This window comes from Temnothorax longispinosus, chromosome 6, assembly GCF_030848805.1.
Source record: "Temnothorax longispinosus isolate EJ_2023e chromosome 6, Tlon_JGU_v1, whole genome shotgun sequence".
Taxonomy (NCBI): domain Eukaryota; kingdom Metazoa; phylum Arthropoda; class Insecta; order Hymenoptera; family Formicidae; genus Temnothorax; species Temnothorax longispinosus.
Genome location: NC_092363.1, coordinates 21,438,927 through 21,465,157, shown reverse-complemented (window position 1 = coordinate 21,465,157; position 26,231 = coordinate 21,438,927). Strand labels below are relative to the sequence as shown.

At 36.5% G+C, this 26,231-nt stretch overlaps 1 protein-coding gene and 1 long non-coding RNA gene across 4 annotated transcripts in view; one reads left to right on the top strand and one right to left on the bottom strand.

Moving 5' to 3' along the window:
- Nucleotides 1-6,331, bottom strand: part of LOC139814123 (uncharacterized) — a 173,205-nt gene extending 166,874 nt beyond the window's left edge. Inside the window, exons 1-2 of the long non-coding RNA XR_011732339.1 lie at nucleotides 6,206-6,331; nucleotides 5,914-6,132 (exon numbers count right to left, since the gene is read on the bottom strand). This is a non-coding gene — a long non-coding RNA (uncharacterized lncRNA). The remainder of the gene's footprint in view (nucleotides 1-5,913; nucleotides 6,133-6,205) is intronic.
- Dpr1 (defective proboscis extension response 1) overlaps nucleotides 1-26,231 on the top strand; it is a 337,775-nt gene that overhangs the window by 3,587 nt on the left and 307,957 nt on the right. The gene's annotated exons all lie outside the window — the stretch shown is intronic.

Below are 26,231 nucleotides of genomic sequence, written 5' to 3'. Positions count from 1 at the left end.
CGCGTATGCATTTAACGCTAATGTGAGTTCAACGCCGGCTTGATTGACATATATGCGAATGAGTCGCGAGCATGTGGCTTTCTCGTAAGAGCGCATAATCGACAAACGACGATTCGGAGAAGCGTTAGAAACTATTTGCAGCAATTACAGCGCGAAATTTAACGAGCGCTTTCGATTAACGTTGGGACTGATACTCTCACGCGAGATATTCAATATTTGACGCGTTACGTATCAATGAAACTTTCTATCCTGTAACACAAACGCCACGCTAATTCTTATTCGGCAAAATATAAATCCGTTGCAAATTTTGTGAAACAAGCAAGCAATGAAATCGACCGACGTGTATTATATTAGCGTCGAAAAGGCAGTGGCAATTCGATTAGAAATAATAGTAGATCGCATGCTATTGTAACTCATTATTGTCAGTGTAAAAAAACTCGATCGAGGCTTGAATGAATCTAATTCACAATAACGGGTCAAACGCGAATTAATTAACACATGACTCGCGCTGCTCTTTGACGCATTTTTAATATAATCCGCTTCCAGACGCAGCGCGTCGCGTGCAACGCGTAATTACAATACCGTGCAATTAACCGGGATCACGATATAGTCATGAGAGCTTTTAATTAGCCTGAAAATCGCGTCTTAAACTGCGAGAAAGAAAGATGGTGATCCGCTTTACTTATTAAATATATCCCCTTTGAGCGGTTTGTTATTCAGGTCGTTCGTCATTTTTTGTCGTCGTTTATGAGCTCGCTTTTGAGAGGAGAACGTTACACATTCCCTGCCTCTGGATCAAATAGCCGGAAGGAAATATCAGGCTTTTAATAAAGAGGACGGACTTCAAAAAGTTTCCTCCCTTCTTAAACCGCTTTCTTCTCTAATACATGTCAAGCAGCTCTTCGACAGGTATCGTTGATTAACCAGACATAAGCAAGAGGATCGCGATCTTTTTAAAATATTAAAACTCGGGGAATCCATTAAGACATGCGAAACGTCATCGCGAGATGTACGCGATATGGTCGGTAAAAAGTATTCCGTTTCAACAGAAACTCGTTAAGACCGTCCTCTAATTGCAGAAAATCAATCTTGCGAAGTTGCACGAGCGGGAACATCGCTTTTCACCGACACGCACAAAATCGCGTCGTTAGTCTCTGTAATTATAGAGAGACAGTCTGGGCCGGGGGAGCTCGTTTCGATTCGATCCAATGCGCAATTTTATACAAGTTGCTCGAAAATCCATCCTAGAAAGCTACATCGACGGAATCTTTGATCGATTCGTAATTGGTTCGTCTTTAATGAAAATTCGATTGCCGTATCTTTTTTGGCATGTTTTTACCGTGCAAATATCTTGACACCTAAACTCAGACAATCCGGATTTTACACAGAAAAAAAGTGTCAAATCAAAACTTATATACTCGTATTATACAATCCATAATCTTCTTATAAGAATTTCAACTTTTTATTTCAACTTTTTTTCTTGATTGAACTATATAAAATGACTTCACTCAAGTTTAACGCAATATAATAAAATTTCAAAATTTCCACATTAAAATGAAAGATATTTTCAAATCAAGAATATTCTTCTTTTCTGTACATGTAATTCTGCAAAATAAAGCTGAAATTAAGTTGCGGACAAAGAGATTGCGTTATAAATATTGTATGATTCATGAAAAACACACGAAATATGAAAAAATTCATGAAAAATTCATGTCAATATATTTTAATATTTTCATATTCCCTTCGTGAAAAGGTATCGGGTCCAAAATCAATCGATTCATAGATGCGATTTATAGCATGTTATGCTAACATTTTGATCGATATTTTCATAAACGACATGCAAAAATCGCGACGTAAATTAAAAGGTAAGAATGAGCGGTTTAAAACATGTTAAAAAATTTTTCTTTATATCAAAAATAAAAACCGAAAGAAAATATTGGCATCAAAAGGCATGAAAAGTGTTCATTTTCTCTTCCCCGTTTCTTCAAGTGCCAATCCCTTTACCGAGCCGTAAATCGATAGCTTTGCACTTGAATTCACACCGAAACAGGTTTCGCAACACGGTGTGGAGAGCGTGTAATTGAAAGTAGCTGACAAGCGGTCAAATTCAGCAGTAGCAGTTCAAACAGCCGTTACACGTAATTTTCGCTGCCGACACGGTTACACAAGATTCCGGTGTTGCGAATCCGCAATATATACGGACGCCGCGTAAACGCCGCGCGTTTACACAGTACGTACGATTCCTATTTCCATTTTCTCGGGTAACTCGCGTGTCGCGTGAAGACAGCAATTTTTTGAAAGAAAATCCCGTGAGCTACATGAGTAGTTTCGACATAGACTAAATATAAAAATATAATAATCGTATAATTAAAAAATCGGTTCCGGAAAGGATATTTCCGGAAAGTCTGGCGAGATACTTTTAATGATAAATAAATTTAGTCAAACTGAACAACTTTGATTAAGTAATTTATATCTGGCGACGTCTCCTTGAGGTTTTAGGCGTTAGTTTTTAGCCTTTTGTTGAATGCTTAATTTATATAAGATATTAGATTAAAATGAAAAATCTGGTATTTCAATTTTAATTTTAATTTTTTATTGCAAGAAATATCCAAAATGGTGCCCTCCAGCCTCATTATCATTACGTAACCGTTAACAATGTTATATCGACGCTTAGCGCCTTAAAGGGATATCGCCGAACATGCATTACTTAACAAAAGTTATTGAATTTTACGAGATCTCTCAGGTTTTTAAGTTTGTCGCCACTTCTCGGAACCATCTTGTACATAATATATATAGTTTTTCATAAAAAATATAATAACTACGTAGAAACAATAAGAAGTGAATCTATTTTATGCTTTACTTACTATGTATCAACATAGTTTGCACTATTTAAATTTACCTAAAAAATAACCTGAACTTGTCTAAAAATAATAACACATCAGATGATCATTGTTGTTCAATTTGATGCACAACGTACGCGAATTATGTATTCTATTTTGCGCACATGCATCAACGTCTGTTTCAACGAAGTTTAATTAACCATAACGAAATTTCCAGGCGTACAGTTGCCTAGAAATTACAAACTAACATCTCACGGTCTTTATTCCCTGCGATCCTAATTAATTCAATTATATTGTAGGAGTTTAATTACAATTCAGTCTGCTAAATCTAACTGTAGGTACTGAAAACTAACAACAACTCAACGGCAAAAAATATCGCAGAAAGTAGAATTAAAATTAATCCCATCTAATCATCCAAATATTTTTATTAGACTGAAATGATAAGCTTAGCACTTATGTATTATTTCGAGGAAGATCTTTTTCATTCTGTCATTATTATTAAGTACGGAAATAAAAAATCTTTAACCGACCATTATACAGCTGTATTTTCCCTTACGCACGAACAGACTGTTACTGATGTTTAGTCAGAGATATTGATCGAATTTAATTAAAGGGCAAATAACCGTGCCATAAATTGTCAAGCGCTCGGAGCTTGGCGCTTAATAAGAATACGATGCCATTCATAAAAATCGCTGAAAGAATCAATATTCTCGTAATGCGGCCAACTATTCGATAGATAAATACACGCACGTCCCGATGAGAAAATCTCCATAATCTTGCACGTTCACCGTCATAAATCACTTCAGATACGGGCGCGGATTCTACGGCGAGACGCCTTGACGCGCACGATTTCTGGCTTCATATCGCGAACTCGTGTCCTGCTTTATATATTACATAAGCCGGACCCGGCCAACGGCTGTAAGTCGATGACACGTTCTGCCGCTGCTTACGTGCGCGCTGCAACGATTCCGCGACCCACCGCGTGAGAAAGCCACCCGAGGATACACCCTGTCTTCTTTCCTGTCTTGTAAACGCTAACGTAGAAGAGTACTATTCGTGTTCAAGAGAAAACTCACAAATGACATTTTTCGTATTTCTATAAATGACGCTTTTTAGCAGTTGCAGAAATAGAAAAATAGAATTGTATGCTGCGCATACATCGATTTCTAAACTCATAATTGTATTAATTTTTATGTTATATTTGAATCCAATAAAAAAATTTTTCATAATACTCAACAAAATTTCAAATATTAATAAATGCAGAAACTCACATGTTGCCATGCTTGATTTAAATTTTTCTCTTTAATCCCTTAAATCTTAAATTATGATACAAATTGCATGGTTACAAAAATTTGACTTGTTTATATTTCTAATTGTTTTAATATATTGAATTTTAATTGTACATAATGGAATTCTACACACAGATATAATGGATGAAATCTTTAAATCAAAATTGCTTGTTATGTTTGTAATTATCTAATACATATAGCAATAAAATTAGAACAATTAGTAAAAAGATAAAAAATTATAGCTGGAGAGAAAGAACAATAACGTGTTTAATTGCATTCCTTGCAGCATAATCAAAGAGTATTAATTATAAATTGCCTCATTAGTCTGTCACTTGGATGCAATTAATAGATAATTTTAACAAGAATAAATTACGCTCATTATCTGAAACATATATCTGACATGCTCAAGTAATTGGCATAGTTATATAATACTTAGTATTCATACACATTAAATTACACATGACTATTCTGCATCACTTCAAGCATCTAGAGGAAACTTCCGAACATCTATAAGCATATATGTTAGCGTTACACTACGTTCTTAGTGTACAACGTTATGTCATATTAGTAAAGGATTTTCTTCATATATCACTAGAATGCTATTATGCGAATTATACTATTATGCAGGTAGATATAATTCGATTACAAGCTAATTATGTATAACAGAGATTTGTCTGATTCTACTGATGCAAGATCCTTTAATTACACTCTTTATAGATTGCCTTACGGGCAAAAGCGTATTAATAAATACGTATTAGCGTTATCGTCAGGCGGAAGCGCTCGTCCCGGAAAAATTAAATGACCCGGGTCCATTAAATTTAAACACAGTATTAAAACACTCGGGATAAAGCGAGATTAAATTAGCGCGAGGGATCGCTTCGCTCTCGCTTATCTGCGGCACCCGCGAAATCCCCGACTATTATTTACGAGCAGCTTAGCGCGTAGCATACATACATTTTCTGCTAGAATACGCCCCCCGTCTTGCATTTTTATTATCAGCCGAGATACCAAAGGATGGACGTACTCGCGCCGCGTTTCGTTACGGAAAAGACCACGTACTGTCCCGCGCATGCATTTACGACGCTCGCGTGTGATCGTAAATCGTCATTTACAACCCCCTATCCCTATGCGTTCTTTTTTCCCTTCTTCTTTCCCGCGAAGTGCAGCTGCTAATAGGTTTCCGCGCGGGCGTTTCGATACATTACCGCGGGCGCACTCTCCTTCAAAACGAAAAAATATTCTACACGATACGAGTGTTTCGTGTATTTCGTAATTCACTTCGTCGCAAAAGCCGCAAAAAATATAGAGGGTTTTACTTCAGCATCGAATTCACGACCGGCACTTTCATATTACCAATTTTACTATGCACGCCGCGCATCTTTTAGATAAAAAATCTCGTCTATAGTCTGTCTAGAACAGTAAACGAACGCTTTTGAGTCTGTAAAATGTGAATACTTAGATATGTGATAATTACGTCTTTATTTTTTATAAGCTCTGCTTTAAAGATACATTATTTGCGTCTATAGGTTCATCTCGAAATTCGATTCAAAGATGATTGTATAAGTAACAATTTTGTTTAATACGATGATCAAAACAAATTATTATAATTAATTATAATTTTGACTAAAATATGAACCCTCCTTAAAGTGTAAAATAACTTTGAAGACAAATTGGCATTATAAAGAAAAGTAGAAAGAATTATTATTTTAAACGTAATATTTAACTGAAGAAAATAATAAATATTATCTTGTAAGTATTATTAGATATAAAAAATTTTGTTTTACCTTCACTATGCTTCACTATTCACTCTATCTTCACTACTTAATCTCAATATAATGTCACGTGCATTTATTCAGCAAATTATCAGCAGAGTTTTGGTACGAAATTGCTGTCACTGCCAGGGAAATTGTTCTTGATGTTATATTGTTCATTCCGTAACATGGTTGCGTGTAACATTCGATTTTATTTCCGATATTATCGACAAGATGACACTATTGTGGAATCTAAAAATCCATTACAGTCTTTATGAGATTCGTTACGTAGACGAATGGGAAAATATAAACATATAACACGTACATGATGGGGAGGAACGTATGACTCGACACACATCTCGACACATACACATAATAATATAACTGATTCCAATCGCGAATACCGCAAGAACCTGCTAATTGAAACGTAATAACGAAGCATTCAGCTCACCATCACGGCGACGGATGTAATCACCGGTAATTTAAAAGCGAAAGGAAAAATACAAGAGTCATCGTATTACGTATATACGTATTGCGAAGGATTATCCGGATTGAAAAGTACGTTAGAGCGAGGAAGACAGCTCTTTGTGCCGTCCATTAAAGCGGCGAAAAAAAAACACATTGTCATGCATGAGTATTTTATCATTACCTGACGTCTCCCGTTAAAGACAACAAATAAACGTGACAAATTCCAGGCTAAATTGAAAACATTAAAAAAAGTTACTCGAATACCTAAATAAATTAAACGATGTTTTTGTTATAATAATACAAATAAAATTCGCATGTATATAATAAAACTGCAACGGTGTCTCTTGTCTTGAAAATTCAGCATGTCTACGGCAACGTCGCCCAGCACGTACTCATCTGCTATCATTACCGATAGTAACGAATTTCAAGCTGCTTAATTAATTTCTGCTGCCAAGCTTACGAATTCGTGTAATAAGGATCGGACGTACTACTAAATTGCCTACCGTAATTAGTAGTTAACGAGGAGACGTTACACTTGCTCGCAACACAAAGCTGGCTAAAGGCTACCTGCGGAGGATTCTCTCGCAAGAGAATCGATGTTACCTTATAACGTAACTATATAATGACATTGAATATAGTTGATTATAGTTACCATGTCTGTGGTGGTTTGAAATCTCGCTTGGAAAGCATAACGATGTCACGTGCGAAATTTTTGGTTGCGACGACGTGAATTAAGCGAATGATGAATTAAATCGCATTTAAAGTAAACTAGCATTAAACGAGATCAAAACACATAGTAAGATAATTAATATTTTAACATTATATTAGTAATATCAATGCGAGACGTACACAAATTATTTACAATCAGATTTAAATTCCTATCGTTTTAGATTTAATATTTCAGTTTTTCTCAAAATTTATCAGAAAAAACAACAATTCAGTTTTTTTCAGAATAACTTCAATTTTAGTTTGAATATTATAAATAAACATTTTTATTTTCCTTTATTTTTGCAATCGAAGAATTTGGCAAATAATTTTGACTCTGTTTATATTTTTTATATTTTCTAAGCTGTCTATATAACAAATGCTAAAGAAAATATTTTTGTATGTACATGCAACCGAGCAACTATTTTTTTTAATCGCTACAACAAACAACCTTTGTTGTCCATGCGTTCGGTGCGGACGAATATCACGTGTTGCCGAACAAGCAACAAATCCGCGTTACGAATTTGCGTATTAAAGTGTATATCGACGAAAAACTTACGCAACCAATTCGCACGTAATGCAACGATATAATCGTTCCAGCAAAATGTTATCGAAAAAGATTATTAATCGAAGCGTGGCGTAAAATGTTCATATTACGAGGTCGGTCGACGATGCAAAAAGGATTCGGTCCGTATTTAAACTCCGGTACAGCCGCTGCTACCGTCCCGTATAATCCGCTTAAATTCGTTTCACCCGGCCAGAATGTCCAGAATTTGTATTATTACAGTCGTTACTCTGGCCCTCGTACGTGCTTAATGGGCAGGTCTGCAATTGCAGAGGTTGCGAGTAAATAAATCGAGAGATGCTTAAAAAGATACCACGTGAGTAGACTTTTTTTCCACGACGTTATTCGAATCCGTTACAAAATTGAAGATAATTTTGAAGGATTGGTCAAAAACAACTAAATTGCAAAAAATATACGTTCACGCATTTTTGCCTATATTAATTATAAATTGCGTAATATAACTTATGCCTGCAGAGAAAAAGAGAGATCGCATTTTGTAACAAGCAAAGTACAGTGAAGTTCTACACACAATGTCACAAGTTTATATTTATCGTGTGTTTGGCAAACATTTGTCTTTTTTAGAGTGTTTAGAGTTAAAGCCATCGAGCGTTCTGTTATTTTACACTCGCTTCGTGATTTACAAAAGTATCCATCCGCTTTAACACGCCGCACCAACAATCTTGGTCGCGGCCTCAAACTTCTTCAAGTTTCATCTCGCGAGCATAGATGATGCCTATGCCATGCGTGTATCCGTCCGAGTGTCGAGGAAATTGCCGAAGTACGTGGAACTTTTGCCCGCTGTTGCCTTTGAGCCTGACAAATTTTTCACCGCCGCATCTACTTCGTGTCGCGACCCGGTCGCATAGAGACGAGCTTTTTCCCTCGCGGCGCTCGTGCTCGCAATTTTCTCGAAAGCCTTCGAATTTCGAGCCATTCGCCGACGTCTGCGGACCGCGCCGGCCGCTCCACTGGAGCCCGATAAATAAGTAAAGCGATCCCGATGCCACGTTACACGAATCGTATGATTTTAATCGCGTGTACTTCGTTACTACTTCATGCGAAACAATCAGACTTATTGATAAAGTAATTACACGAGGTACTTTTGGCTTTTTAAATTCATGCAATTCGTACAAAGCGATGAAAATATCTGAAAATTGAAAAACGCGATGATATTTTTTTTGCTCTTATTCAACTTGACGACTAATACAGTAATATATTTTTGTAATATAAACGTATTTTATACTGTACCCGTTACAACATGCGGTTTTCGCTAAATCCCGTAATTTCATAGCGCTGCATGTTACACCTAATTTTGTGTCAAGATACGTCGCGCTGTATAAATTATGCTGCAACTTTGGAGATAAGTTTAGGGTAAAATTTGTGAACATTGTTGTTGTAAGTCAACAACAACATTAGCGGTTTCAGTGAAGCTCTTGTTGCTAGAAAATATGATATTTTGGCTCTTATCATATTTAACACTAAAATGTAACTGACTAATCCTGACGTTTATTTATTATTCTGAAATTTAGTCTGATATATTGAAGTCGTGCAGTTAACACGTCTTTCACTGATAACATTGTCTTTTTATTTTAAAAAAACGTATTAGAGGTATTGACGAATAAATTACGTTTCTCCAAAGCGTTCACCGTTTTGCTGTGCCCACACGACCAACAAAATATTAATGTTAATAAGAAACGATTCAGAAAACTGTATTAAGCGCCACATGCGCGCTAAAAATATGGACATAAATACTGACAAATTTTTCCTCTTTATTCAAACAATTACATAATGTAACCATTTGTAAAACGCGACCTTAAAAGATCTGACGGGAAAACCTTTCATCAGAAAACTTATGCAATTTGCAAATGAGAGGTTTCCTTTTACGTTGAATCTCTGAGCGATGCCGTATATTTTTTCCCCCTGGGTGAACCTTTCCCCGTACCGGCGGATGTAATGAGTGTTTGCATCTCGTACATCATGAAGATAAGCCCGATCACATTTCAACGTAACGGTGTGGCCGCGTGGAGTCTGAGAAATTGACTGCTCTCACGTATCTCTTTTTGACGTACCGCAATATCTTCACCGACAAATAAATGGTTTATAAGCGCGGATCAAATGTATAGGGCGTGTCTTCACGCGGGCTTCGTCTTTTAACCACGACCTGCTCACTTATGCTCACAGGCGACGATAACGTACGGCTTCCTTTGGAACGATCGCGATAATTGCTTTGCGAGAAAAAAAAAAGGTCAAACGTGGGCGAATCTTACAAAGAGAAAACTGTCGCTTTCTCGATCTTAATGGTGTCCGGAAGAAATACAAGCCTGTCATTGTTTAATGGCTAACGGATTGTGTAACAAGGTAGAACGTGACAGATCCAATTACCCAATCACCTGGCTACCTCCTCAATTGTGTAATGTTCCAATCTAGCTAGAGACAAGATTTAACCATGGGCTTCGATTAAGAATGTTATAGGTATGTGATAATTTATCCTGCATTGACAGTAATTATCTTGATGTATGCATATAAGATACACATATCCCTTGGTGCATGTATTATCCTTTCGCCTAATACTTTTATTTTTATGCGATTAGAAGTATCTTTGAATATTCAAGATAAATTTACATATTGATCAAATTTAAAAGTAAATTTAAATAGAATATATATGAAAATTTAAGTAGAACGAAAAAAAGTGTATGCAAAAGTCTCCACCAAGTTATAAAATAACCTCTAGCCATAGAACAACGACGCAATTCTGAGATACGCAATTGCTTCGATTCCGTAGATAGTTAACGAGACAGCGTTAACGATTGATCATATTTTTATTCGCGTTCGTCGTATCGACTGGCGAAAGACAATGCGGCGCGTTCTCGAAGTCGAATCCCCAGTCGTGTCGTCCATAACATGCACCACCGTGAGACGTTATAAATAAAAGAACGTCGTAATCTCAGTGGTCGGCCGTGTCTTACGTATGTATGAAGGGGTAAACCGTGCCCTCTCCCGAACATGCGCCGCGTGCGGACGGCGCGAAGGGGGTACAGACGGGTGGGTAGGCGGGGTAGGAGTTAGGCTGTCCAGGAAGTTGATATAGAGCCTCGAGAGACGGCCCCCGCCAGCCTCCAACATTGAATTATAGCTACGGCTCTCGGCGAAACTGGGAACTTGTTATCCGAGGTTATGACAGTATAAAAATACTCGTCGTTAAGAGCCCCGAAGTTCGAAAGTATCGGTGCGCGCGCGTCGCAACGGCGACTTCTCGGTGAGTTAAGAACGTGTCAACGCAGTGATACAGCAGTGGTCCTCAAATTTCAGCATCCTGCAAGTTCTAACAAGTGATTTTTATTTTTACAGATTATTACAGAACCTTTTGTTAAACATCTATATTCCTCTGATTAGCGTGATGACCAAAATTCATATAAATATATGTATATCCAAGAACGTCTTCCCGTCTGATCTCATACGTTTTTTTCTACTTAAACAATTTTGGTAGAAAAAGTTGTCAGATATATAAAGCACGCGTGTAACTATAATTAGTTAATTATAATCTGTTAAACCGAGATATATATATCGAGGTATATATATATATATATATATATATATATATATATATATACCGCATAACGCAATCTTTAGACTAGAACTAGAAAAAAGTATTAGAAAAGTAAAAAGGAGTTTAAAAGCCGAAATGTCAGACGGATTTTTACGTAAATGCAACTTTGATCGATATCACCATATCTAATTTATCTATATTTAATTTTTGAGGGTTACTTTGTATACTTCACCTTGTTCAGTTTATTTATAACTCGATATATTCTGCGGTATATTGACTTTTAAGCAAAAAGAATCTTTAACAGAAGTGTTTCTTAACACAAGTGATCGATGATTCAAGTGATGTATCGTTAGTAAAGTAGTTTCAAAGTAAGAAACACATGTTGTTCTAAGGTTTCAAGAATTAATTGATCGCGCAGAAGCATGCTCATATTTTCCTATACAGTTGTAGATCTTTTAAAAAGTATAAACTTTACAAATATTTCTCTCCTTTACTTCTTTTCTTTATTATAACATGGGTCACTGAAATCTTTACAAAAATGGCAATGCAATGAAAATCTATGGACAAAATTAATAATCAGTATTTTATAACAATTTTAAGATCAGTAAAATAAAAAACTGTTTTCTTAAATTTATAATAAATATAAGAAAATTATTATCTTATTTTTAGTCAATGATATGAACTATTCCATCCAATTTTATTATAATTCGGTACATATACAATATTATTTATAGCGAACACTGAAAAAAACTAAAACTTTTTTCTCGAGTTAATATGCATTTAACATATTAAGTATTGCCAAATATAAATTTTTAGCTTAAGCTCGAATGTGTAAACTAGCGGCATAGATTTATTAAATCCACTCTGAGAAAAGCATTCTATATAGCGAGTCCGACAGAGAGTCATAAAACGCGTAGAAGACCATTTCAATGAATCCTCCACATTGGCATGGATTATGTTCTCGAAAACATTCATGAATGTAAAATTCGTGATTGTCGAGAGCTTAATTCGATTGAAGAGAGGATGCTTTTCCTCTTAAATTTTATGTTTGGTCCGACTGAATTTGTACAGTTCGTTATGAGCTTCCGGGTAATCTCTTATAATACTAGACATTTTTAGTTAATATTAAATTACATTAGCAAAAATTTTCACACGCACACTTATTTCGATTAATTTTTTTTTATATTTATCATTCTTTGTATTTATGTTGCGCATTAATTAATATGGTTTTTTACACGATATTAATTAATAAATGAAATAGAAAATAATACATCGGTACAAAGATTCATCGTGTAATTATTCGTTATATTATCACTGTGTAAAAAATATATTAGCGCGATAAATTTAGATAAACTAAAGGCTTTCGTAATCAACGTCTCTTTCGCAAGTTAACGCAAAGTGCAATCAGACGTCTGTCGACTGGCTTCATGCTCGCTGGACGCCAAAGAGGAAAAAAGCAAGAAAAGGAAAAAAGAAAAAAATTCGGTCTCTACTAGGCGAGGGACGTGAATTTATTTCAGAGACTCCGTTTGATTTCCCAGGGCGAAATCCTTTTGAAGAATCGCCCTACCCCTCCCGGCACCACCCCAGTCGATGCCGCTCGCTTACGCGTAAGCATGAATAGGTTTTGACACCGCGACTGAATCTGCCGCGTGTAAAATCGACATCTGAAATTCCATATTTCCTGCGCCCATTCTATCGGGCGCATGAATGACGATGCGTTCCGGTAGGACGCGAAGCTCCGAGTGCGAGTGCTGATGACGAAGTGTCATGCAGGAAGAGGCGTTTAGCTGGCGCAGGAATTAATCGCATTAATTGACTTGCGAGTTGATGATTAACTGGCGAACGTCAAACACGAACGCGTACAAAACAAACCAAGCAAAACAATATCTTTTGCAACACATATATACGATATTCCATTAATCTGTACTTTTAGCTTCCTGTTTTTTAAATAAATTTTGAAGCAATCTAATTTTATCCAATTATTACATTAATATTAATATTATATTAGAATATATAATTATTATATAGAATGTGTGTGTTGAAAGAATGCAGTTTACACGTAGTCGTAAAAAACACAGTTTTCTACTTCATGTGTAAATTGTACAATGCACATAAGTGAAATAAATATAGTATCAATTTCTACTCGCATATAAACCTTTCTTTTATTAAACACTGATTTATATTCAATAATTTGTCATTACTCTCAATTAATATTCTATCACGCTTTTCACAATTACGTGAATTACGAAAAATTTTATTCAGTTCATTAAATTTGTTAATGGTAATTCATTATTTTATGAAATTCTAAACTAGTATATCGCATAATCGTGCCGAATCGTTAAGATGCAATGTCATGAACCTTATAGAGTATTTAAAAAATACTTACTCACAAAAAGGAAGGAATGTAAAACAAATGCGATGCGAGAATTGACCGAGAAAATTGGGTAACTGCATCGAATTAGCCTGGAAAACATCTGCACTCCGCTGCAGAGGGTAGCGAGAAGAAGAACGGCGACTGATCCGGGGGCCAATAATTGCGCAGCTTACCATACATTACGTCATAAACTAGCACAGCATTAGCAAAATGGAGCCGTGCGGATGTAAAATGATTATACGCCCCTGTAGACTGGTATGAACACTGAGCAGAGTACGGCGCCCGTACTCGCCTAAGCTTTGTGTAAACCTTTGATTTAAAGACCGAGTCGATCGAGAGCTTACTTCAGCAAAGTAACGATCGCTGAATAAATTTATGCAAATTTATCGATGAAAAATTGAGCATGGCAATTCATATCCGTGTTCAATTTTTTTAATTGTGATAAGTGATAATATAAATTGTCCTATCTTGTGTTGCATTCTGGAATAAATAAAAATAATTATAAGGTTGTTTTAAAAAAGGATGTATACAATAGACCCACTTATAACACGGATTCGTATAACACGACGGATAAATTTTAACATTTGCTTGTTTTAAAGTGAAATAACAAATATTTTACTGTTACATCTTTAATATTTATTTTCCGTTTTTTACAATAAACTTTTACATCTTTTGTAAACGTATTTTGTAAATGTATTTTCATATGCGTACATAATCCATATATGTATAATCTATATGACGTATAAACACGGATTCATGTAATACAAAACGTATCTCTCGTGTTATACGGAGGTCAACTGTATTTTATCGTATATTTATCATTTCCCTAGGAATAATTACATCTGCTGTTTCAGCGAAATATCATTTGATAAAATTATATTACAAATTCATTATTTATACATATTATATTTGTAGCAAATATTTATAAGAACAGCCACCGATTTCATTATATTGAAAATAATAACAACAAAGTAAAATAAATAATTTTCTCTTTGCCTCTCTCTCTCTCTCTCTCTCTTTCTCGTTTTTGATAGTATAAAAGAAAAGAATCTTTAATAAATTTTAATGACGAAACAATACTCGAAATCTTTAATCATATTTTAAAATATGCAGTCCAATAATAACGATAGAAACAAATAGGACAGAAATAGGATCTATTGTTACCGCATAGATGGAGGTTAGCCTTTTTCAGTAAAATATAAAATTGAGTTCGGAAATTCTATTTCTCGCATCTATTTCTCGCATATAGTGCCTTTTAAAAAGCACTTGTCAGCAACCGCGCACAAAAATGAGAAATGACATTATTAAGAATTTTTCGCGTTTTTTTTTTTACTTGCGCCTGTCAACCTAACCGAGAGTTTCACCGCGAACTTATCGTACGCGTCAAGAGCGTCTCTCAAAACAATGCATATACGCTGTATGGAACAACAACTCTATTACGGACCGCTTGTTCCAGTCAAAAGAAACCGGCGGAATTTCCCTTCATAGTCGGCGTCGAAATGCTCAGCGAGAGCTGTGCAGTGCTGTGTGTATATGTACGTGAGGCCGATTCATCCGTTGCCGCTTCTCCGGCACAGAGGGGGATACGCCAAAGAATTCCCTCTCCATTTCTCTACAATGTACCAACCGTTGAGAACTACTACCTTCTCCTGCCTTTTCCTCTTTATTTATCTTACGCACCGCATTGACACTGTGCCGTTATATGCAGACTACGCAAACTTTCGTTGGCTTTGTGCTTAGTTTGAAAAAAAAAACGTAAGAACCGTTCCCGTTAAAAAATTATAAAATTGAAAAGACGACAAAAACAACTAACAGTACAAAGTACTAGAAATGTAATAATCGCTTATGTGTGTACTATTCATGTGTATTAAGAGGTACATTATAATTATTACATTATATAATTATTAGGATGAAATCTCTTTGTGCTTATTGTAGTTAATCGTGGAAGTCAAATAACGAGTTATGAAATTCGAGTGGATCTTACTCTAACCGCGGCGGATGGTGCTGCTATCCGTCAGCGGTGCGAAACGTTAAACATCGTTCTAGTATGTTATTCCGCGTTTCCGATGCGCCCTATTTCATAACCGACCACAAGATTCGATTTGTGCTCCGTGAGACGCGTTTCTCATGATACTTTATATATCGTCGGCGTGCTAGGAAAGCTTCCGAGGCCACGGTTTAAGCTCGCGCGCGCTCTGTAAAGCGTATCCAATTTTCGAGAAGATGCAAATAGACCTGCAGTTGCGTCCGTGTACCTGCGAGAGATGCATCCACCACCCGCACCTTACCCAGCACACACGCACACTTGTATGTATACACGCGTACGTGGTAGCTACCATGTTTCCTTTAACTCGAGGCAGCGGTTGCATTCAATCACGACTAAAATGTAGGTTTCTTATCGCATGAAAACCTGTATGCACGGCACATCGTGGCCGCCACATATCCTGCTGCACGCCGCGCTCTATCGCCGTTGCATTACTTCATCCTTCACAGCTGCCGCATCGTTGCACATTCATGCTGCATGCATGCATCCGCTCCTATTTCCACGGGTTTCGTGGGTGAGAACGGTATATATATTGAACGTATAACGATGGCCAAAACAGCGCAATATTTGTTGATGTTATAGATCCGCGATAATGTAATCCAAGCAGATTACACGCCACAAAAAAATAATGGAGATTGCAGAATAACAGTATTGACCAAGCAAGCGAGCGCGAACGAATGTGAATGAACTGCTACCGTGTTGGCAGTGCCGTTCCTAGTGTTCGTACTCATTGAAGCAAGTTGTTTGTTCAATCGTTTATACGATCGTATTTTTGTTCGGACTTGCACTTGCTTGATGGCCTTGATGCGATATAAGATATCATCTTATACACCAAAGAAACTTTATTTTAAACAGTTTTATATTTCCAATTAAATTAAAATTAAATTAAAAATGATATAAATTTTTGAGCTACTGTATTGTAAACGTTCGCGTTTCTATTTGTAACTATCTATGTATTAATATTCCAACACTGTTTATATGATTAAAATTATCGTATATTTTTTAAAACCACTGAATTATAAAATATTAATAAACGTTTCTTTTTCCCGTTTGTCTTTCTTACAGCATCATGCCTCAAGTTCGACGCGACAGTCGATAAGTTGGCGCGGAGAAAAAAAAGAGAAAAAGAGGAAACATGAGCGGGCGATATATTAAATTTAATGGCTGTATCTCCCGTGGTGTGTATAAAAAGATAATCCAGGGCAATAATACTGCGCCGTGACCCACATTGCCGAGCCATATTATCTCTTTAAAAAAGTTCCGAAACTTTTTTCTCATGACTCATCCAAAATCCGTTCGCAGCTCGCGCATCATTTACGTTTTTCATTGCGATCCGATAAGCCCCGCAAACGCAGTTGCGTTTTTGACATAGCGCGCCGTGTGAAAATTATTTTATTGCGTCCACGCTGCATTGTTTCTCAACCAACGATATCGGATACCCCCAAACAACCCTCATATTTCGTCATCGGAAGTACGTTTTTCCGATCGGTTTGTGCTGGTGCAGGCCCGATTTTCCAGCGCATTATCCGCGTTCCGCTATCGCGGGATTGAATATGCCGCTCGATGCGTTTCGGTCTTTTCCTTCCGGACGTGCCAGGGAATATCAGCGCGGAGTATAAGTCGTCACCTCAATAACGTTGTTCAGGTCTGAATAAATCTGTATAATGCAGCATATAAGCAGTTTCAAAAAATCGATCACGTGTTTTTGAGAAATTATGATTTCTAATGCATCATACATTTTTATAATATTGTTTTAAATGATTACTTTAAGCGCCGTTCAGTAATTATTTATTTCAATCAGAATTAGGAAGAATTATTGTTTTAGTTTTACAATTTAATTATCTTTTTCTCCCCATGCTTATGGATATTCATTTTTTAAACATTATATTTTACTAGTAAATGGTTTTGTCATTTTATTATGTTTAATTATATTGGTCATAATAATTGGACATTAATAATGTAGGGGATTTAGGGCCGTAGGGCCGGTATTGATGGGGGATCGGAGAAATTAGCGTAGTAGTGGAGCAGTCGTGGGGTAGCAGCCTAATATATAAGTGCTAGGCGTGTGAACGAAGGATCCGAGTTCGACTTCGTTAATTCTTTCCGTCTCCTACAATAATTTTATTTTTGGCTACAAAATTTATGGATATTCGTGGATTTTAGGACATTTATGTATGTATATATGAAATCTCGATTAAAATTATTATAATTCAAAATTGTAAGTTATTGTCCAATTATTATGTCCAATATAATTAAATATAATGCTTAAAAAATATTTATAAGCATGGAGAGAAAAAGAGAATTAAATTGTTATTGAACTAATTAGGAAGCAGCAGATCAATAATGTAATTTTCAGATTTGCATAATTTAGAAAGAATCACATAAATAAAAATTAAAATAATTGCTTTTTCAGTAGTTCACTCAGTTCTAAGATTTTTCCGCTTCAGTTATCATTATTTTTCGGGCAAGTCACACGATTCGCAGCAAAAAAGTATACTCAAAATTAGACAGAGATCACGATTGTGGGGCACGCTGTGCATCGTTGCGATAAGAAATGCTCTCCGGTTCTAGTGGAAAAAGGAGCGTGCGAGGGAAAATGGACCGTCGCTTCGCTAACGGCGTGCATAAAACCGTCGAAGGGGATATGTAGTATCATGGAAAACGCGACATATCGGACGGCCTTCCGGGTATAATCGTGATATACAGCCAATATTACAGGACGCGTGGATACTGCAACGACGCCCTCGGACGCGACGGGGTGCATCGGAGAACCTACCTATTCTAGAAAGCGCGACGGGGTGCAGAGAAAAGTAGGATTAAGCTCGGCAGGACGTATCTGTAGAGTTCTGTAGCACGCGCTCCGGGCTACGGGCTACGGCCCATCCTCGCAATGTTGCGAAATTGGAAAGTTTCTTGAGAGGAAGCCGCATGTACGGATTGTGTAAACTTGGCCCACCACGGTCGGCCGATTATGGAACTGCCGGCTCGAAATTAGCGCGTGGTTCGGTAAACCTTATCACCTTTAGAACAATTACATGTCGCACGATTTGTTTTCGTGACAATGAACTATCGCATGTACGGTAAGAAACAAGAAGAAAATTAGAGTTTTTAATCATAGATAAATGTATACCTATAGCGTTTGCGTATACAAAGACTAGTAATTGAAAAATTATAAGTTGCAATACAAATTAAAATATTTGTAAATTATATATTTTTTTACAGAATTGTCCGTATATGTGTGCAAGATAAAATCCTATACATATGAAATACGAGTAAAAATCGAATCCTAACGGTTTACATTGAGACAAAGATTCGTCCAAAATTGCTTTATTTTGAACGAGCAAATTTCGTATTCCACTCGTGGCAGAAAGAGCACAAATCAACATCTTCAGCACATTCTACGGGCGCGTCTTTGCATATGCACGTCCGCACTATCGTTTATACTTGTGTACGCGATGGTCCGAAACCGCGAGAATTTATCGTAAAGCGCTTTATGCTACTGGCGACATTCGAAAGTGAGAAATCCGTGTATGACTTTATGAAATGTACAACGTCACGTCTTTTTCATATATCTGCATTTTGGCTGTACCGCGCCCTTCGAAGTAAATACATAATACATGATACTACCAATTCATTTGCATCGAATGTAAATCATACTACTTCATTTATAATATATTATCGCGAATCATTTCGCGTGAATTTTATTTTATCTTGAATTCATTGAATTTTCTTTTATATTTTATCGCGTAATAATAAACCGATATAGAGAATGTTGGAAGCTTTTAACATTTGTATAAAATTTCCAAAATAACCAATAAGAACATTTTCTCATATTTTATTTTAGTCATAATTGTGATGCTCGATGATGAAGCAATATTCATATAATATTTCTGGTATTTATTTTGTACATTATATAAAAAAATTCAATATTGTATATTAGTTAAAATATAGAAGGAATATTCCCCTAACACAATTTTTTAAATTACTACAATTTATTATAATTTCTGAAACACATTTATAATGTCAGATCCAATGTACGGGATGTGAAACATTTATAGCTAAGTGACAATACTTATGAGACAAAACTTAAACAACGATTATATAAAAATATGGATCTCAGATCAATATGCGGCTTCGTGTAAAAGTTAAATGTAACATGAATTTGGTAATCTAATATGATTTAACAAACACAAAGGGACTATAATTAATTCACCATGATTAAAACATAACGTTCCGAGTCCCGAGAATGTGGCGCGACCACGTTAGCGCATTCGACGATCGTCGGGATCATCATTCGACATATGGACTACAGTGGCTTGTCCGATAATTCAATTACGGAGGCGAGCGCGCACACGCGCGAACGTGTTTGCCATACTTGTACGATCTGCGTTTGACGCGCCGCCCGATTCATCCGACCGTGTTAACAGCAGCGCGGACTTTCCGGCAGGTTAATGGCGGCCCGAAAATCGCTGACAGAACATTGTAATCGGTCGGCAATGTCATCAGGATCGCACAATGGTTCGTTGGACTTTCAATACGTTTCGCGAGTCCTGTCGAGCATAATCGAACATCGGAATAATCTGCGGCCAAAAGAGGCGAGTTGTACCGCGTCACGTTGTCATACCCAATCGTCGCGTTATATTCATACATAACGTTAAAGTTAATCGTTTTCATGCCTCATTTAAATTGTTACATAAAAGCGGAGAGAATAATCTCTGTAAGTGAATTTGCGGAACTGCATTTAACGAACATTGAATTGATTATTTCTCCGTCAAATATTTAAAGTTGGACATCCTTTATTCCCCCCTCTTATGAGATCCGTTGTGGTTCTTAAATCTAAAGATTTTTAGTACATAACTAAGATTCATAACTATTACGTGCTCACATCTTGAAATCTTCCGGACTTAGATATTTTAATTCCCGCCTTCCTACGTACTAGATGATCAATGACAACTTTAGTCCTCAATACCGAAACTATATCTGCACACTGCTTACACAGATTTTTTAAAAATATATATGTAGAATTATATTTTTATTTAAAAAACTGATCTAAAACTTTTACATGAATATTTATTGTATATCTGATAACTTAAGTTATATATGTATACAGGGTTAATTATAGATAATTAAAAGTCGATCACTGAATAACATTATATACATATATATATAGATATATATATATATTTACATATATTTTTTATTCTCAAAATCGTTTTAAGTTATAGAAGATTAAATTCGTAAAGCTACTCTGATTTTTACTTAGGAGTTAAATAATACGCCATACATCGGTTTCTTTATTGTTACTAACTACGATACCTCGTATGAGAAGAGACTACATCAACGCAGCGAGATTTGCACTTCCTTTTTACACTCCAACTTTTAATGTATTTCGATATGTTGAAGGAGCTAGAGTTGCCACGCATGCAGCTGCTATTTCCATCTAACGTTATCGATTAATGTATTCTAAAATGTAGGTTATATATACAGAGTTATCTAACACGTCGGTGAACTTTTAATGCAAGATTATAGGTAACATCGAACTTCGAGGCATCAACATTGAGAACTCTTCAATGGTAACGAAGAACGCTTCAAGGAAGTTTCCTTCGCATACGCGATCGCGCTCGTTAGGCAAATGATACTCCATCGTATTCTCTATAGAGTTCTGCCATCATTGCAGACTCTCCTTTGACGTAATGTTGGCGTTTATTGACATCCGCGTGGGATCACTATGAAAGTTAAATGTCGTCGTAGAAGTAAATCTCCCAGGAAAATAACTCTATCCATGTGTTTGAGATTTGGAAATAATTACTCTTGGCGTTTTCACTTCCTCTTGATAGTATAAGAATTCATAATAAATATCATGTAAATTGTAAGGTATTCACATCATACGTAATTGGGGATTTTAGTAGAAAAATATATAACTTCAGACAATGTAGTAAATGGCAAAAACTGAAACAGTAAAGTACGAGGAAAAGGATAAAAAATAGGGTTAATTTTAACTTGGATGAAGTAGTGTAAGTGATAATAATAAAATGAAAGCGAACGCTAGATATGCATGAATATAAGTTATACTATAATGTAATATGCTATGAAAACGAGTTCGGGAGCGAGTTGAAAACTCGTTTCACAGACACGGCACGCCCTACGATAGACCATTGTATCCGATCTGAAAGTGCCATTCTTACAGTTCGTGCCGCGGGTTATAATGGGCGAAATGTATTCGTTAAGGTTGGCGGGCCGTTCTCATGAAAAATTTGCTTAAATCGATGATGCTCGGTACCTAATATGAAAATTTCGATAGTTCTCATCGTACACGCGGGCATTGTCAGAATTTGTTTTATAGGGTAAGGAGGAGCTGTTTGAGTCAGTTTGTATATAAGATTAGTATATTTTTTATCCGATGCTTAATTAACTAACTAACATGTTTAGTTGCTTGTATCGGACTAAATATTTTTTTGGATTAACAAATTTGTTTTCTCAGTGTACGTGGTACATTATATCCATATCTTTTTGTATACATATATGTGTATACAAAAATATTTTTTCATTCATAGATATTGATAAATTATATAATAAAAAGTTTTATCTCGCAACCATATACAGAAAAATATTTTACGAACGAAATGATTATCTTTGCCCGCGCGTTTGCAAAAATTCGTGCAATTTGTTCTTGTTCGTGTGTGAGTTCAGACAATTTTAATAAATTTACATCAAGATTTAATGTTTAGATATGGCAGTCGATAAGTCATCCATGAGATGCATTAAAGAGAACAACGTCAACGATTTATATAATACAAAATTAAAAAATGGTACATTATCGGAATTTGATATCCCCTCATTTAATTCTAACAAAAGAAATGTTTATTATTGTTACAGGCTATATTTTCTGCTATCTCCCATACGCATATACGCATATACGATACAGTTAGAATTAATATCCTGTAAGCACAATTTTATTTTTTCGTTAAACTTTCCCACGTTTTCTATGGATTCTACCAAAAGACCTAAGTTACTCTAAACATCGTTATTTATCATCGGTCTAAAAACATTTTTTAAACACCAATTTTAAGGAACCTATTCATTTAAACGTCATTTTATCCCAAACAAAAGGCTGGCTTCTAAAGGGAAGCCGAATATAGTCAGATAACCACGCTTCTCCCTTTCATTTTGTGAAGAGAAGCGTCTAGAATTCTTGTTCGGTGTAAAGACACGCGAGAGAGTTATATTAAAAAGATCCTGCCCCGCATCCGCACGGGTTTCACAATCGTTAATGGCAAGCAACCGACCGAGAATCATACTCTGCCGGAAATAAAACAAAGGCGTGATCGACGCGAGTCATCGTTGGTTGCAAGCCGCGGCAACAACAACAACAACAACAACAACAACAACAACGATTATTTACGGGCCGACTTAGATCGATGTCAGAGGGGCGTAATCCGAGACAGCTCGATCATCCAGGAACCCTTGCAAGTTCTGATAAGATCCGGGGTCGATGTGTACTTTGCCGGCGAAGCCTTATTAGCGGAATCACGAGCTCAGTTCTCCTCTCTTACATTCTTTCTCACTCACTCACTCATTCCCTCCCTCCCTCCCTCCCACCCTCTCTCGTTCTCTCTCTTTCCATCTCTGTCTCTTGGTCGCTCGACGACAGGCTCTTTAATTTCCGGCATCGAGGCGACCCTTTGTCGTCGGGCACGGATGACTCGAGATAATGGGCTCGTGAAACGGCACGTCCCTCCCTTTCGCTCGCTTCGAGAGTTAATCGCGCGCGCGCGTGGTATATCGCATAGATTTTAACTCGAATTGGAACAACCGCTGGCTGCGCCTCGTACAGCTTTCTCTTGTTGCCTCGCGAAAACTCCATTTTCTCGCGCTGTGTTCGATGTTTGTTTTACTGAACATGTAAAATATAAACTGCACATTGTTTGCATTTTTTAAATTAATCGCATAAATCTGTGTAAAATTTTCAGTAAAGAAATTGCAACTATTTCTCTATAATTTTTCAATTTTTCTGTAAAATTATTAACTATATTCTATCTAGAAATTATTTTATATTATATTTATATATTTTATATTTGCCCTCGACATTTTACCTGGAAAGATATCTTCATGCATTTTTTAGATTAACAAGATTTGATTTAACGCAAATGTTTGTGATAAATAACTTTATGAAATCTGTTACATCACAATACAAGAGTATTATTGCATTATTGCTTCGAATTTTTACGTGGTTCAAGGTATGATGCTTTGTCTGTATCATATTAACAGACGCTCGATAAGGAGGATAGCGGAAAAGAGAGGATTAAATTCTTTCATACTGTCCATGATGGTCCACTCTTTGACTTCCGCTTATCCTTTGTTGCGCATCGTACAGAGAGGCAAGCAAAAAAACTTGCGTATCGGAAAAATATATTCTTATTTTCATAATGTCATTGTAAATGGAATATCGAAGACAATAGTATAATCCTGTGGCTTTAGGTACTTGCATAGCATGAACTCTCGAAACATTATTTCAAAGTATAACGAATAAAAGACTCAACGAAATAAAGTTCAGAATGTTCTCACACTAATAGTTCAGAATGTAAAAGAGCTTTAGAATTAAAAAAAAAACATATCGTCTTCTTACAAAATATTAATTTTAAGAGAAACTGCATATGCAGTATAGGTTTCAAATATACATAAAATGTTATATAGAATGAAACAAAGACGCACCGAATACAAATGTATACCAAAATACAGTTAAAATTGCTCGAAAGATGTTTAAAGAAGCATGAAAAAACTTTCATAAAAATGCACTTTTCTTAAATTTATAGGAAAGAGATACGTATCATAATATCTCTGTATTTTGTGGCAGTGTATGTTAAGAGAGAAGTGATAAAAGTTTTCAACAATAATTGAAATATCGTTTCCCCAGAAATTTTCTTCCTGTTTCCAAGTATCAATTATGTTTAAAAGATAAAAAGATTATTTCGCGGAAACAATTGCATAACAACTGGATGAAAAATCATATCACGGAAATAAGCGAAAGCAAACGCATTTAAATACATTTAAATATTTTCGAGGTCTGCGATTTCTCGGTTTTACACTTACACGAGGGTTTAATTTCCCGCGTCAAAAATTCAGTGATTTGATCAAAAAGACAAGTTTAAAGCACAGTGCGCACCCTTTTGCAGTCACGTAGCGTAAGTTACGTGTTGCTGCAACGTGCTCCATACCGAATGAAATGTCCGCGTTGGCGGGCTTCTACCAGATGTAGATAAATCTTGCAAAGCGCTACTCTTCGAAATTTCAGCAGCGCAAACGCACGTAGGGAGATTTTTCGATGCCCTTTGTGCGCACGACGTTACACACGTCGCCGGTATGTTTTCATATCGACAGCAAATATGGGGTGAAATACGGTTCTCGTTCTTTTTCTCTTCCTCCGCGCTCGGTATTCTTTCCGTGTCATCGATTCGCAGAGAAACTGTTCCACGACGACATCGCGATCTCGTATATTAATATTGTCCCAGCTACCTCACGAAAAAGAACGCAAAGTCGATGGAGTGCGAAGTAAAAATCTTCCGTCTCGCAGAAATATTTCATTGTTATTCCGTTACTCCGTAAACACTATCGATCTGATATGAACTCTATTCTTCTATAAAAGTATCATTTGCGTGATTTACTTTTCCGTCACTCATGCACGTGTGTTAGTCGGGATAAATAATCAAGAATGGAGAAAGAGAATCTCTTCCCTCATAATTCTAGGTTGTGAAGTGCTCGGTAAACATACCTAACCGATCCGATTTTCCCGCCGAACTCGAGGACAGACTGCGAGAAAACTCGTTTTATGCTCGCCTTGAGGAAACTAAGATCGGCGTGATTTACGATTCTTTCCGGTGCGTAATCGAGACGGCGCTGTTTACAGTCCGATTCCGCGGAGACGGTTCCGCTGTGTGAAAAAGTCGTAAAATCGCGGCGTAAATTACGAAACAATAGAACCGGCCTGATACTATGCCGAGAACTATTGTACCACTGGTGGGACAGGTAACAATAGACCAGCACGAACAATAATACGACAGAGAGGGATGTAATTATCTTCGGGACGCGAGATATTCCGCATTGTCAAACATCAGTGCGGATGTCTGCCCGTTCTCCATTGGAGAATTCCACTTTACGGGCAGAGAAAGATATAGATATATATATATATATATATATATATATATATATATATATATATATATGTATGTATGTATAGAGGAAGAGATTCGTCAAACGACGAAAGATCCGTGGCCAGCCAAAGTTTCTCACTAGAAACCGCTGCACGCTTCGCGAAGCCGTTGTCGCGAGATCAACGTTGAGCTATGAGTGGCCGATATTAATCACGCTGCCTTGTCCTCGTGACGCTGCGTCCGCATGATTCTACCGACTATTAATTACGATAAGCGCAACGTAACACGTCACTTTATTATATTCTCCCGAGAATAGAAGAGTTTTTTGTAAAGCGATGCACGGTACTGTCTGCAAGCTCGCGATGATTGAGCATGATTCAGCGAAGAAGCAGAGCTTCAACTTTTTCCGAAAGATTATTTCGCATCGCGTTATATTCCTACATTTTCCTAAACGTGTAAAACGAACGAAGAATTAGCTGATAATTCCTTTCGCAATT